Source organism: Ictidomys tridecemlineatus, chromosome 4 (genome assembly GCF_052094955.1).
Source record: "Ictidomys tridecemlineatus isolate mIctTri1 chromosome 4, mIctTri1.hap1, whole genome shotgun sequence".
Lineage (NCBI taxonomy): Eukaryota > Metazoa > Chordata > Mammalia > Rodentia > Sciuridae > Ictidomys > Ictidomys tridecemlineatus.
In genome coordinates this window covers 98,071,375-98,084,834 of record NC_135480.1, presented here as the reverse complement: position 1 = coordinate 98,084,834, position 13,460 = coordinate 98,071,375, and the positions used below count along the sequence as shown (strand labels likewise).

The 13,460-nt window shown below is 39.7% G+C and overlaps 1 pseudogene; it reads left to right on the top strand.

Moving 5' to 3' along the window:
- The first annotated feature begins 415 nt into the window (after positions 1–415).
- Positions 416–938, top strand: LOC101961224 (NXPE family member 4 pseudogene; annotated as a pseudogene).
- The last annotated feature ends 12,522 nt before the right edge of the window (positions 939–13,460 follow it).

The window sequence follows — 13,460 nt, the reverse complement described above, 5'->3', positions numbered from 1 at the left end:
CTCTACACTTATTTTATTTTCTATTTCTATAGCTTTTTAAAATTAGTTAACTATGAATATATATAAAGATTAAATTCACTGTGGTATATTCATATATGTACATAAGAAAGTTTCATTCCACCATTCAGATTCATTCCACCATTCCTTCCTTTTCCCTTTTCTCATCTCCCCACCTCAATCCACATCCTTTACTCCACTGATCTCTCTTCTATTTTGATGGTATTTCTCACCTATTTCCCCTGATTTTGATCTAGCTTCTGCACATAAGAGAAAACATTCAACCCTTGACTTTCTGAGTCTGGAATATTTCACTTAGCATTATGTTCTCCAGTTCCATACATTTAACATTATTTACCAGTCTTTGTAATTTTATTCTCCTTTCATGTTGGTTTTGCCTATTTATCCTCAGTTCTGATCTGTGGATCTAAATGAGTCAGAAAATTTTCAATAACAACTTGCTGTGAAATTGAACAGATGAATCAACATCCAGTGGCAAAAATATGGTTATCCCATGGTTGGATCATCTTTCTATCAATTCAGAGATTTAATATATCACCCAAGTCATTAACAGGACTGGAGGAGAAAAAATACTGTCATTGTTATTTCTCTGGGTTAGCATTTCAGACCCCTTTCATGGACATTTTCTTCCAAAGGGCCCTCAATACTTACAAAGCTGTTCAACCACTCCTTTTGTGAATCCCAGACATCACAGTCATTATCAAGACAGAAAATATCAGGAACATGCAAAATGAACTGGAAAGATTAAGTGACATTCATGATTATTCTCAATATCTTGCCATTACAGACATTTTCCAGGATCTCAATGTGAGCATCATTGATGCCCAGGATATAACAATTACATATGGCACAAATAATATCCACCCATTTATTATGTAGTTTGCAATCCAAATAATATATTCTTAAACAATATTTGCTAGATAAAATGTATCTCTGAAATTCATTGATTTAGGTAAAAAGATCTACTAAGTGCCTGTTAGCCTGCCCGATGTCATGTTTGACTTAATTAGCCTGAGAAGATAACCTTAACTATTAGTGATATGGTTCCACCAGTTCACCCAAGTAAGCTATTGCTACTCTGGACTTTGACTTACAAATGAAACTAAGAATAGTCATGAAAGGTCCTACCCTCCTCAATCACAGTCATGCCACTTTTCAAAAATTGGAAGTTGAAACACATATTGGTGAAATTTCTCTCTGTTGCATGTAAATTGAGAGCTATTAAGTAATTCTAAAATAAACATTTGGAGAAAGAAGTCTCATTTCTTACTTCTACCACCATAGACAGATGTGAGCTGATTTCCAAATGAGAAGTCTTATAAAGCAATTGTCCCACAGACTGAGGGGAGAAGCAGAATTCAAAGCAAGCCTCCTGACTCCCAGAAATGTCTGACTTGCCTCTCTTTATAGGAACTCCCACTGCAAGGCTCTAACTATAGAGTTTAGCATCCAGGAATACTAGGATATCACAGGTGAAGGCACAGTGTACGAGAACTCAAGGACCTGACTTGTAGTGCCATTGCTGCCAGTCATTTTAAGACTCTGGATAATTCACTTCAGCTCTGAGCATCAATTTCCCAATTGAAAGGGTGAGTCTAACATTTATGATCTTAATACCAGTGTGATTATGAAACAGCAGTAAGGAGAGGGGACTGGTGGGTAGAAACAGGTTCTACCCCCACTCCTTCAGTCCCAGTATCAGCCACTCTTACCTATGTGTATATTGAACTTCACAGTGAGATTCTGCTTTAGGAAAAAGCTCCACTACTTAAAACATATTTGAATCCATTCTGTATATAATCAACAGCAAACATTTTTATTTTAATAGGTCATCCCAAAATGTGACCAAAAGGAGTGACTGATATGAGAATGTCAGTTTAATAGGACAACAATGTAACTATCATAAAATAATTTGGCAACAAATTCTTCCTTATTTTTTTAAACAAAGGGCTCCAATCTACTCTTGCTATATCTGAGAAAAATGAGATATAATAAGACATCTTAAACCTGTCCATCCAATTTCCTTTTGGATGGGGATAATACATTTTCTATACACTTGTCAGTGAACTAGAGTTTTCAATTCAGTACCCAGTGTACATTCGACCATCAGAAATACTTAGGGGGTCCTTATCAGTGCCAGATACCATTTTAGCTTCAGGCTTGCAGTGGCCAAGAAGTCAATTGAAATATCAGCCATAAAAGACTATATTTCTTTTAAAGGTAAAAGATAATGATCAATAAGAAAAGATATACAATAATACTATAATAATTATTATAATATAGTTATAAAAATTATAGTAAAACAGTGTGACAAGAAAAGCATATGACAGGATAACATGGTAGAGTGCTGTGTGGTGGTGATGAAAGTGAATGGCTAATTAGAGAAGCATCTGAGAGAAGCAATACAAATGGAAAAAATCTGACAGACAGGTCAGTTATGGTGGTGCACGCTTGTAATCTCAGCTGCTCCAGAAGATCAGGCAGAAGGATCAAAAGTAAGACCAGTCTCATAAACTTACTGAGACCCTGCCTCTAAATACAAAACAAAAAGGATTGGAGATACAGCCCAGTGATAGAGTATCCCTTGATACAGTAACTGATGAAGGAGAAGGAGAAGGAGGAGGAGGAGGAGGAGGAGAATTAAGGAAAAAAGAAAGATATAAAGAGAGATAAAGGAAAGAAGGAACCAAGCAAGCAAAGAAGGTAGGGAAGGAGGGATGGAGGGAGAGATGGTGGGAGGGAAGAAAAGAAGGAAAAGGTGGGGAAGAAAAGAAAGAAAGAAAATAAAAGAAAGGAAGGAAAAGCAAAGATGGAAAGGAGGGAACAAATGAAAAGAAGTTGGAGCTGAAGTTAGAGTTGCCTGACCAAATGGAAAGTACTAGAAGGAAGAACATAAACCATAGAAGATTTTTCTCAGAAGGAAAATGAGCCACACCCCATTTTCCTACCCCACAGAACAAATAAGCCTTCCCCACTTAATAGGGATCCTGTCCAGGCTGATAGCACTCTCTCAGCTGCCCATCTGCTCTCTGCACATGTTCACTGGCACCACTTCCTCCCATGTGAAGCTGCCCTGAGACTCCAGGTTTTCAGAGGAGACTTGGCCCACATAAGGTAGGCCGCTGAGGTAAGTTCACACTATGACCTTGAGCATCATAGCTGTGTTAGAACTAAGGTTTACATTTCTAAGGGACTCGGGTATCATATGGAATAAGAAGCAGAAATCTCATAGAACATCTCACAAATTTATAGTGGAATTATATCATCATTTAATTTTGCTGTTCTTATTTTAAAAACTTTATTTTTATTTGACACACAATTGAATGTAGTGATAGAGTGTGATTTTGGATACATGTATATATTGTGAAATCACTAAATCAGGCTTAATTGGCATATCTATCAGTACAATATTTGTCATCTCCCTCTGGGGAAAACATTAAATATCCCTTGATTCTTTTGGCTATTTTGAAATATACATTATTATTGACTAAGGTCAAAGTGCCGTGGCTATAGAACACCAGCACATTATACTCAGATCCAGTCGTCAAACTGAAACATTGTACCTATAATTATATGATTTGTATTGATTATTAAAATCCATGCCCTAAGAAAATAACAAGCCAGATAACATTGAATACAGGCTGATAGAAACCAAAGTGTTTTCAAGCAAGGCATAAAACAAGTTTTAAATAGTTACAAGAATGAGTGTAGAATTCACAAGATTTTTCCAATTATCCTAGTGGGGAGATCACCACAACAGTTGAGTAGGAAAACTATGGAGAGTCTGCCTTTCTCTATCTATAGTCCTGCCAGGCATCAGAGCATAGAGGAATGAAAAGAAATTAGAAAGACTACGTCTCTCCAAGTTCTTCTGTCAAGTAAGACAAAGAAAATAAAGGGGGACATTGTGGTGAGCCGCCTCTGCCGCTTATGCAGATTATGGTCGCCATTACAAGATGGCGCTGGCTCCGCTGTGTTTTGTGACAAACAACTCCTTATTTGGGAGAGTTGGCGCATGGCTTTTCAGCACCCTATGAGAAAGTTCCACGTGGCAGCTTCACATTGGGGCTTGAGATGCTATATTAAGGCTGGGAGGGGCATCCGAGGGATCAGTAGAAGAAATATCAAGGGCCTGAATAAACCGCTGAAAGAAGATTCCCGAGTTGCGTCTTCCTTGCGGGCAAGGGGTCGCGACAAGTGGTGCCGAAACCTGGGAACCAGAACTTTCAGCAGTCAGGGGTGGTGCACCGGTTAGTCCCAGGTAAGTGGGATCCGCTATCAAAGCGGGGCAGCTCCTCTGTAGATAAAGAGAGAGCAGGGAAAAATAATAAAATAAGATGCTCCTCTGTAAATAAGGAGAGAGCGGGGTTTGTACTTTCACTTTCTTTACACTGCTTGGAACAGTATGGGTGCTACTTCCTCAAGCCCAATTTTGCTGGCCTTGGACGGGTTACTGCGTTCCAAGGGACTTAAAGTGAAGCAGAGCACATTACAGAGGTTTTTAGAAGAGACTGACTCTGTAGCTCCTTGGTTTGCTTTTTCAGGGAGTCTCACAATTCCCAGTTAGGACAAATTAGGGAAAGATCTGGATTTCTCTTACAAACAAGGAACTTTAAAGGGCGGTACCATTCCGCTTTGGAAATTAGTTAGGGGGTGTATAATGGATGGTAAATGCCAGAAAGCTGTGAGCGAGGGTCAGGCCGTTCTTGAGCAATTGCATGAAGAAAAATCAGAGGGGTCACATAGCGAGGTAGCAGAAAGTATTAGGAGTAAGAATGGTGAACAGACAAGGGAGTCTGAAGTTAAACAGAGGAGAAGGCTCTATCCGGACTTGACTGAGTTAAAAACTCCCAAGGACACAAGTAGCTCAGACAGTTCTGAGGAATTGGACAAGTTATTACAACAATTAAATAAGACTAAGATAAAAAAGAAAAAACGGGAAACAACAGATGTAAAAGCCTGCTGTGAGAAGGGTAATAAATCCAGTTCTGGGGAGGTGGAAAATCTAGAGGAGGAGCCAGTACTTGATGCTGCTCCACCCTTCCCCGCACCTCCAATAGTTCCATCCCTGTATGTGGGTGGAGTCAAAGGCTCTGGGAGGACTTTTCATTCTCAAGTTTGGAGAACAGTCAATACAGATCTCAGACTTTGTTGCTAGGATGGTAGATGCTGCAGGAAAAATTTTTGGCGATCCCGATAGAGCCATGCCCTTGATTAAACAATTGGTCTTTGAACAGTGTACTAAAGAATGTAAGGTAGCTATTACTCCTTATAAAAACAAAGGCATAGAGGCTTGTATGAAAGTCTGTAGAGAGATAGGTGGGCCATTAACTAATGCAGGCCTTGCTGCTGCTGCAGCAGTGACAGCCGGAGTAGCCATGGCCAGCCAAGTACAAACTGCTGCCACTATTAATAATGTTATTCAACAGACTTCCACCATACTCAAATCTCAAAATAAAATTAATCAACATATTTTGTGAGGGATTTTGGCTGCTAACCAAAAAATAGATATACTTCAAGTTCAGCTAAAAAAAAAATTGGCTGACATGGTACTTTTGGGTTGCATTGACCAACATGCACATTTGTGTATAACCTCTGTCAGATTTAATGATTCCAGGAATGCTTCCCGCATCATCGGTGACTATTTGGCCGGGAATTGGTCCATATCGGCGGAAGACATGATCCAGTCTCAACTGACTCAGATAGCTGTCTTGAATAACACCCGTGTTGATCCCGTGACTTTGGGTCAATTCACTAATTGGATATCTTCTGCTTTTTCCTTTTTTAAAGAGTGGGTAGGAGTAGGCATTTTTGGTACTATGTGTTGCTTTGGTGTGATTCTTTGTTTGTGGCTTCTCTGTCGCCTTAAGGCCCGAAGTGCTCAAGATAAGGCTATGATCGTGCAAGCTCTTGCAGCTTTAGAAAATGGCAACTCACCTCAAGTCTGGCTTGCGCATCTTAAACAGTAAATCTTTGACATGGTCATTGCACCCCAAGTTATTATAACATTGCACTGGGATTGACATGTCTTTCCTCGTTATTCTTTTAGTGTTGGAAAGCCCTTGCACTCTGCTGGTTTTGCTACCATTGCACGCAGATGGGTTTCTACACTAGTGCCTTTGACATGGTCGTTGCACCCCAAGTTATTCTAACATTGCACTGGGTTCGACATGTCCTTCTTTTGTCTTTCTTCTAGTGCTGGAAAGCCCTTGCACTCTGCAGGTCTTGTTGCCATTGCACGCAGAAGGGTTTCCACACTGGTCTTTAGCTATGGCTTTAAAGCCCGTGCCTTTCTCTCAGGGTGTCACCAACTTAATTGTGGTTGTCCTACAGAGGCAGTCCCAGTTACCCCCTTTTGTTCACCATCGTCATGATACAGGATGCGAGGCAAGGCACTGCACTTGAGTGATCCCACAGTGGACCCAGACCTCAAGGAGAGCATGTCCTATTGCATGCGGGTTTGACGTGTCCACGCCCCGCCCCACAAAAAAAGGCGACGGCTGATATGGAGTCAGATCTGGGGAAGGCGCCTCCTTAGGACTGAGCCATACTATGCAGCCATTCTGCACAGTGGGATAGGACCTCTACTCTCGCCTGTATTGTTTTAAGAAAACAGAAAGGGGGAACTGTGGTGAGCCGCCTCTGCCGCTTATGCAGATTATGGTCGCCATTACAAGATGGCGCTGGCTCCGCTGTGGTTTGTGACAAACAACTCCTTATTTGGGAGAGTTGGCGCATGGTTTTTCAGCACCCTATGAGAAAGTTCCACGTGGCAGCTTCGCATTGGGGCTTGAGATGCTATATTAAGGCTGGGAGGGGCATCCGAGGGATCAGTAGAAGAAATATCAAGGGCCTGAATAAACCGCTGAAAGAAGATTCCCGAGTTGCATCTTCCTTGCGGGCAAGGGGTCGCGACAGGACATTAAGATGAAAAGCATGGAAAACAAAACATGAAGCAATAAGCTGTCCTCTCACAAGGACAGAATGGTTTTAAGTATGATATGGCTTGAAGATAAAGTATTTTCCTAAAAACAAACCAAAAGTAGTACCCAGAGCTCCATGGGGAGAGAGCATGAAGAGTCAATCAGCTAACATCTGGTTGGGGAAAGAGAAAATAGATTTTTAAAAAAATATCTGTTTACTCCTGATAATATTTCTTTGCCTTGGATCATGTGTGACATGGGTGGAAAATGTACAAATGTGCCACAGTATTTCAGAATATGGGAGGCATCAGAGTGATCTAGGATTGTTCTGGAAAGCTTTCTAGAGAGATGGATTCTAAACCTGGGACAGATCATTGAGTTTAGATTGGTGCAGGGGCCACTCAGCCCAGGTGGGCAACAGGATCTCATAAAGTCTGAAAATCAAGATCTCTATTGTGTTTTTGAATATGTGTGTACCCTTTAGTATGTTTTATATGGTATTTCAATTCACATGGAGAATGTTGTAATAAAGATTTCTCATGCTTATTGCCTTCTTCCCTTACATACCACAGCACTCCATGTTGTAAGTAAACCCACTGAGGTGCTTCTACTGCTTGGCAGTGTCTCCCAGAGCATGTCCACTGCATTTTTCTCCACCATTTCTTGCTAATGCATACTGAAGTCTACCAATTCCCTGCAGCTACACACAGATATACAGTCAACAGAAATAGAATTTTCATATGATTCTTTATGGATCTGACCAACAAATCCTCTGTTACACACTCAAATCAGATTGCTTCAACAAAGGCATAGGCAGACAGAACTTAAAACAAACAGAACATAGCCCAACTGCTTTCAAAATGACCATTTTTGTACTCTTACCAACAGTGAAGCAGAATTGTGTTGAAACTGCTACCTACATTAAGACCCAGCTTGATTTTCAGTCATCTGTTCACTTTAGAAATTACATTAATGCAATGTATGATGTTTAAAGATAAAAGTAAATCAGACAGCTACCTCAGTGAATCAGGAAAAGAGGACTTTGACAGTAACATAATTTCTTTCCATTGATAGGAAAAGCCCTTTGTGAACAGTTTTTTTTGTATGTGTGTGTGTGAAGCTATGAATTTTAATTCTGGAATTTCTTTCAAAGAAAATCATTGTGCATGAATTTTTTTATCAGTTACTCAAAGACAATAAAATGATCTTGACATGTCATACATTTGATTCAAATGGGGTATGAATTCTCATTTTTCCACGTGTACAGATGGCAGGATCACATTGGTTATACAGCCACGTATATACATACAGCAATACTAGTATCTGTTGTATTCTGCTACCCTTCCTATCTCCCCCTCCTCTACACTTCCTTCCCATCACCTCTCTCTTACGGATCTACTGTGACACATTTCTCTCTCTTTTTTATCTTCCCCCTCATACTATCATATATGTATTTTGTGTAACAATGAGGGTCTCCTTCCATCTTCCATGCAATTCCCCTTCTCCCTTCCATTCCCTCCCACCTCTTTTCCCTGTTTAGTGATAATCTTCTTCTCATGCTCTTCCTCCCTACTCTGTTTTGAGTCACCCCCCTTATATCAGAGAAGACATTCGGCATTTGTTTTTTAGGGATTAGCTAACTTCACTTAGCATAATCTGCTCTAATGCCATCCATTTCCCTGCAAATGCCATGATCTTATTATTTTTTTAGTGCTGAGTAATATTCCATTGTGTATAAATGCCACATTTTTTTATCCATTCATCTATTGAGGGGCATCTAGTTTGGTTCCACAGTCTAGCTATTGTGAATTTTGCTGCTATAAACATTGATGTAGCTGTGTCTCTGTAGTATGCACTTTTAAGGTCTTTTGGGTATAGTCCAAGAAGGGGAGTAGTTGGGTCAAATGGTGGTTCCATTCCCAACTTTCCCAGGAATCTCCATACTGCTTTGCAAATTGGCTGCACCAATTTGCAGTCCCACCAGCAATGTACAAGTGTACCTTTTTTCCCTTTTTGCCAGCACTTGTTATTGTTTGACTTCATAATGGCTACCATTCTTACTGGAGTGAGATGGTATCTTAGAGTGGTTTTAATTTGCATTTCTCTGACTGCTAGAGATGCTGAGCATTTTTTCATGTATTTGTTGATTGATTGTATATCCTCCTCTGAGAAGTGTCTATTCAGATCCATGGCCCATTTGTTGATTAGGTTATTTGTATTTTTGTCGTTTAACTTTTTGAGTTCTTTGTATACTCTGGAGATTAGAGCTCTATCTGAATGTGTTCCCAGGATGTAGGCTTCCTATTTACTTCACTTATTATTTCTCTTGCTGAGAAAAAAATTTTTAGTTTGAATACGTCCCATTTGTTGATTCTTGATTTTAACTCTTGTGCTATAGGTGTCCTATTAAGGAATTTGGAGCCCAACCCCACGAGATGGAGATTAGAGGCAACTTTTTCTTCTATCAGAAACAGAGTTTCTGGTTTGATTCCTTGCTCCTTGATCCATTTTGAGTTAACTTTTGTGCATGGCAAGAGAAATGGATTCAGTTTCACTTCGTTGCATATGGATTTCCAGTTTTCCCAGCACCATCTGTTGAAGATGTTATCCTTTCTCCATTACATGCTTTTAGCACCTTTGTTTAATATGAGGTAGTTGTAATTTTGTGGATTGGTCTCTGTGTCCTCTATTCTCTACCATTGGTCTACCTGCCTGTTTTGGTATCAGTACTATGTTGTTTTTGTTACTATTGCTCTGTAGTATAGTTTAAAATCTGGTATCACTATACCACCAGTTTCACTCTTCCTGCTTAGAATTGCTTTTGCTATTCTAGGTCTTTTATTTTTCCAGATGAATTTCATGATTGCTTTTTCTATTTCTTCGAGGAATGCCGTTGGGATTTCGATTGGTATTGCATTAAACCTATAGAGTACTTTTGGTAATATGGCCATTTAAATGATGTTAGTTCTGCCTATCCATGAACAAGGTATATCTTTCCATCTTCTAAGGTCTTCTTCTATTTCTCTCTTTAGTGTTTTGTAGTTTTCTTTGTATAGTTCTTTCACCTCTTTTGTTAGATTAATTCCCAAGTATTTCATTTTTTTTGAGGATATTGTGAATAAGGTGGTTGTTCTCATTTCCATTTCAGAGGATATGTCATTGATATACAGGAACGCCTTTGATTTATGCGTGTTGATTTTATATTGCCTGGAGTTCATTCCTTAAAAAAAGGAAAAACCAACAAATAAATGATCTCACACTTCATCTCAAAATCCTAGAAAAAGAAGAGCAAAACAACAGCAAAAGAAGTAGAAGGCAAGAAATAATTAAAATCAGAGATGAAATTAATGAAATCGAAACAAAAGAAACAATTGAAAAAATTGACAAAACTAAAAGTTTGTTCTTTGAAAAAATAAATAAGATCAACAGACCCTTAGCCATGCTAACGAAGAGAAGAAGAGAGAGAACTCAAATTACTAGCATATGGGATGAAAAAGGCAATATCACAATAGACATTTCAGAAATACAGAAGATAATTAGAAATTATTTTGAGTCCTTATACTCCAATAAAATAGAAGATAGTGAAGGCATTGATAAATTTCTTAAGTCATTAGATCTGTCAAGATTGAGTCAGGAGAATATAGACAACCTAAACAGACCAATATCAATTGAGGAGATCCAACATGGCGGCAGGCGCAGGGAGATCAAGTCTCTGACCTCTTCAGCTGCGCGGGCATAGGGCATCGTAAACTGTCTAAATGCTGTTTGCTCAGGATCACTAGGCAATGCTGAGCTGATGTGGATCTGAGGCGAACAGTCTGGGCTTCTCAGAACACACACGGAGCCCGGATTGGCTGAATTCAAGCTCCCGTTTGCCTGCTTCTCACAGACAAACTGCTGTGACTCAGCACTAAACAATCCTGCTGAAACAACTGGTCAGCCCTTCTGATCCTAGGCAGGTTAATCCCAACCCAGCCTTCATAGGCAGTGGCCACAGGATTGAAAGGGGGCTTGGGAGAGACAGTCATGACCCACCTGTTGCATTGGTCACCCGGCAAAGGGAAAGGAACTGTCGCCATTTGCATGGGATACCACCATGGCAGAGAACTGACGTCACCAGAATGTGGCAGAGGAGATAACTTCATTGAAACCAGTGGCTACAGGTGTGTAATCCCCTAGCCTTCCCTCTCCACACAGCAGGGAAACCTTAAGGGCCCCTCCAAGCTCTCCCGTGAGGGCGATAGCCAGACCGAGGGAATCAGGAGTGGCACAGGACCCGCAGCACAGAACTCCCGGCTACTGCTCCCACCAGTGCTGACAACTGAAGTCTCTTGCACCAGGTACCGGAGGCGTGGCTACTGGAGGGCAAGCAAAATTTGCTGAGGTTTCTCAGCCCCAAGCTCTACAAACGTAGGGTGTGAGGGACTGGAAAACAGGGAGAGTGTGCCCAGTCATTCATGAAAACAGGACTCCCGGGAGCAGCAGACCTGATGTGTAGCCAGTATTGTGGTGAGTGTCACTGGTGGGCGGGGCCTGGCTTGAGGAAAAGTGGGGAAGTGACTAGACACCAGAGAAGGCCCTAGGCACTCAGTATTGGAGACCCACCCAGTCTGGGAGGAGGAGCTGCTGCACAGTGATTGGTTCCTGCGTACTGAGAGGAGAAGCTTGGCCCGGTGGGCACAGGTCCACTTACGGGAAGAGAAGTTAATCAAACTGTAAGACTGCATTTATTAATTTTTTTAATTTGGGTTTTTTCATTTTCTTTTTTTTGTTGTTGTTTTAATTTTTTTTAATTTTAATTTTTTATTATTTTTTAAATTTTCTACTTTTTTTCTTTAGACTTTTCTTTCTTTTCAATTTTATTATTCCCCCTTCCTTAAATTCTACCTGCTTACTCTCATTCTCTTTAGTGACTTCTTCCCTTCCCTTCTAATACCTTTCCTCCCAAGCATCAAATAAATTTACAGGAGTAAACAGTAACTCAGCAGTCAAACAGAACAAGAAGTAACATGAGCAGAATGAAAAAGCAAGGAAGAAAAGGAGTACAAACAATGCAGGACAGCCTAAATATTTAGGAGGACCTAGAGTCATCAGAAAAACGGTCATATAAAGAACTCAAGGAATACCTTAGACAGATGGAATGGAACCTTAAAGAGGATATGAGACAGAAAATTCAAACAGTGAAAGAACACATTGAAAATGAATTACATAAACAGATAAAAGAAGTTAAGCATCTTTATCAGGAGATAGAGATTAAAAAAAACCAAACAATATCAACTGAGGAAATAGAAGAAGCCATCAAAAGATTACCAACCAAGAAAAGCCCAGGACCGGATGGGTATACAGCAGAGTTTTACAAAACCTTTAAAGAAGAACTAATACCAATACTTTTCAAGCTATTCCAGGAAATAGAAAAAGAGGGAGAACTTTCAAATTCATTCTATGAGGCCAACATCCCCCTGATCCCTAAACCAGACAAAGATACTTCAAAGAAAGAAAACTACAGACCAATATCTCTAATTAATCTAGATGCAAAAATCCTCAATAAAATTCTGGCGAATCAGATACAAAAACATATCAAAAAAATTGTGCACCATAATCAAGTAGGATTCATCCCTGGGATGCAAGGCTGGTTCAATATACGGAAATCAAAAAAAATGTTATTCACCACACCAATAGACTTAAAGATAAGAACCATATGATCATCTCAATAGATGCAGAGAAAGCATTCGACAAAGTACAGCATCCCTTTATGTTCAAAACTCTAGAAAAACTGGGGATAACAGGAACATACCTCAATATTGTAAAAGCTATCTATGCTAAGCCTCAGGCTAGTATCATTCTGAATGGAGAAAAATTGAAGGCATTCCCTCTAAACTCTGGAACAAGACAGGGATGCCCTCTCTCACTACTTCTGCTCAACATAGTTCTCAAAACACTGGCCAGAGCAATTAGACAGACAAAAGAAATTAAAGGCATAAAAATAGGAAGAGAAGAACTTAAATTATCACTATTTGCAGAAGACATGATTCTATACCTAGCAGACACAAAAGGTCTACAAAGAAACTATTAGAGCTAATAAATGAATTCAGCAAAGTGGCAGGATATAAAATCAACACGCATAAATCAAAGGCATTCCTGTATATCAGCGACAAATCCTCTGAAATGGAAATGAGGACAACCACTCCATTCACAATATCCTCAAAAAAAATAAAATACTTGGGAATCAACCTAACAAAAGAAGTGAAAGACTTATACAATGAAAACTACATAACCCTAAAGAGAGAAATAGAAGATCTTAGAAGATGGAAAAATATACCCTGTTCATGGATAGGCAGAACTAACATCATCAAAATGGCGATATTACCCAAAGGTCTCTACAGGTTTAATGCAATGCCAATCAAAATCCCAACGGCATTTCTTGTAGAAATAGATAAAGCACTCATAAAATTCATATGGAAAAATAAAAGACCCAGAATAGCAAAAATATCTCTAAGCAGGAAGTGTGAATCAGGCCGT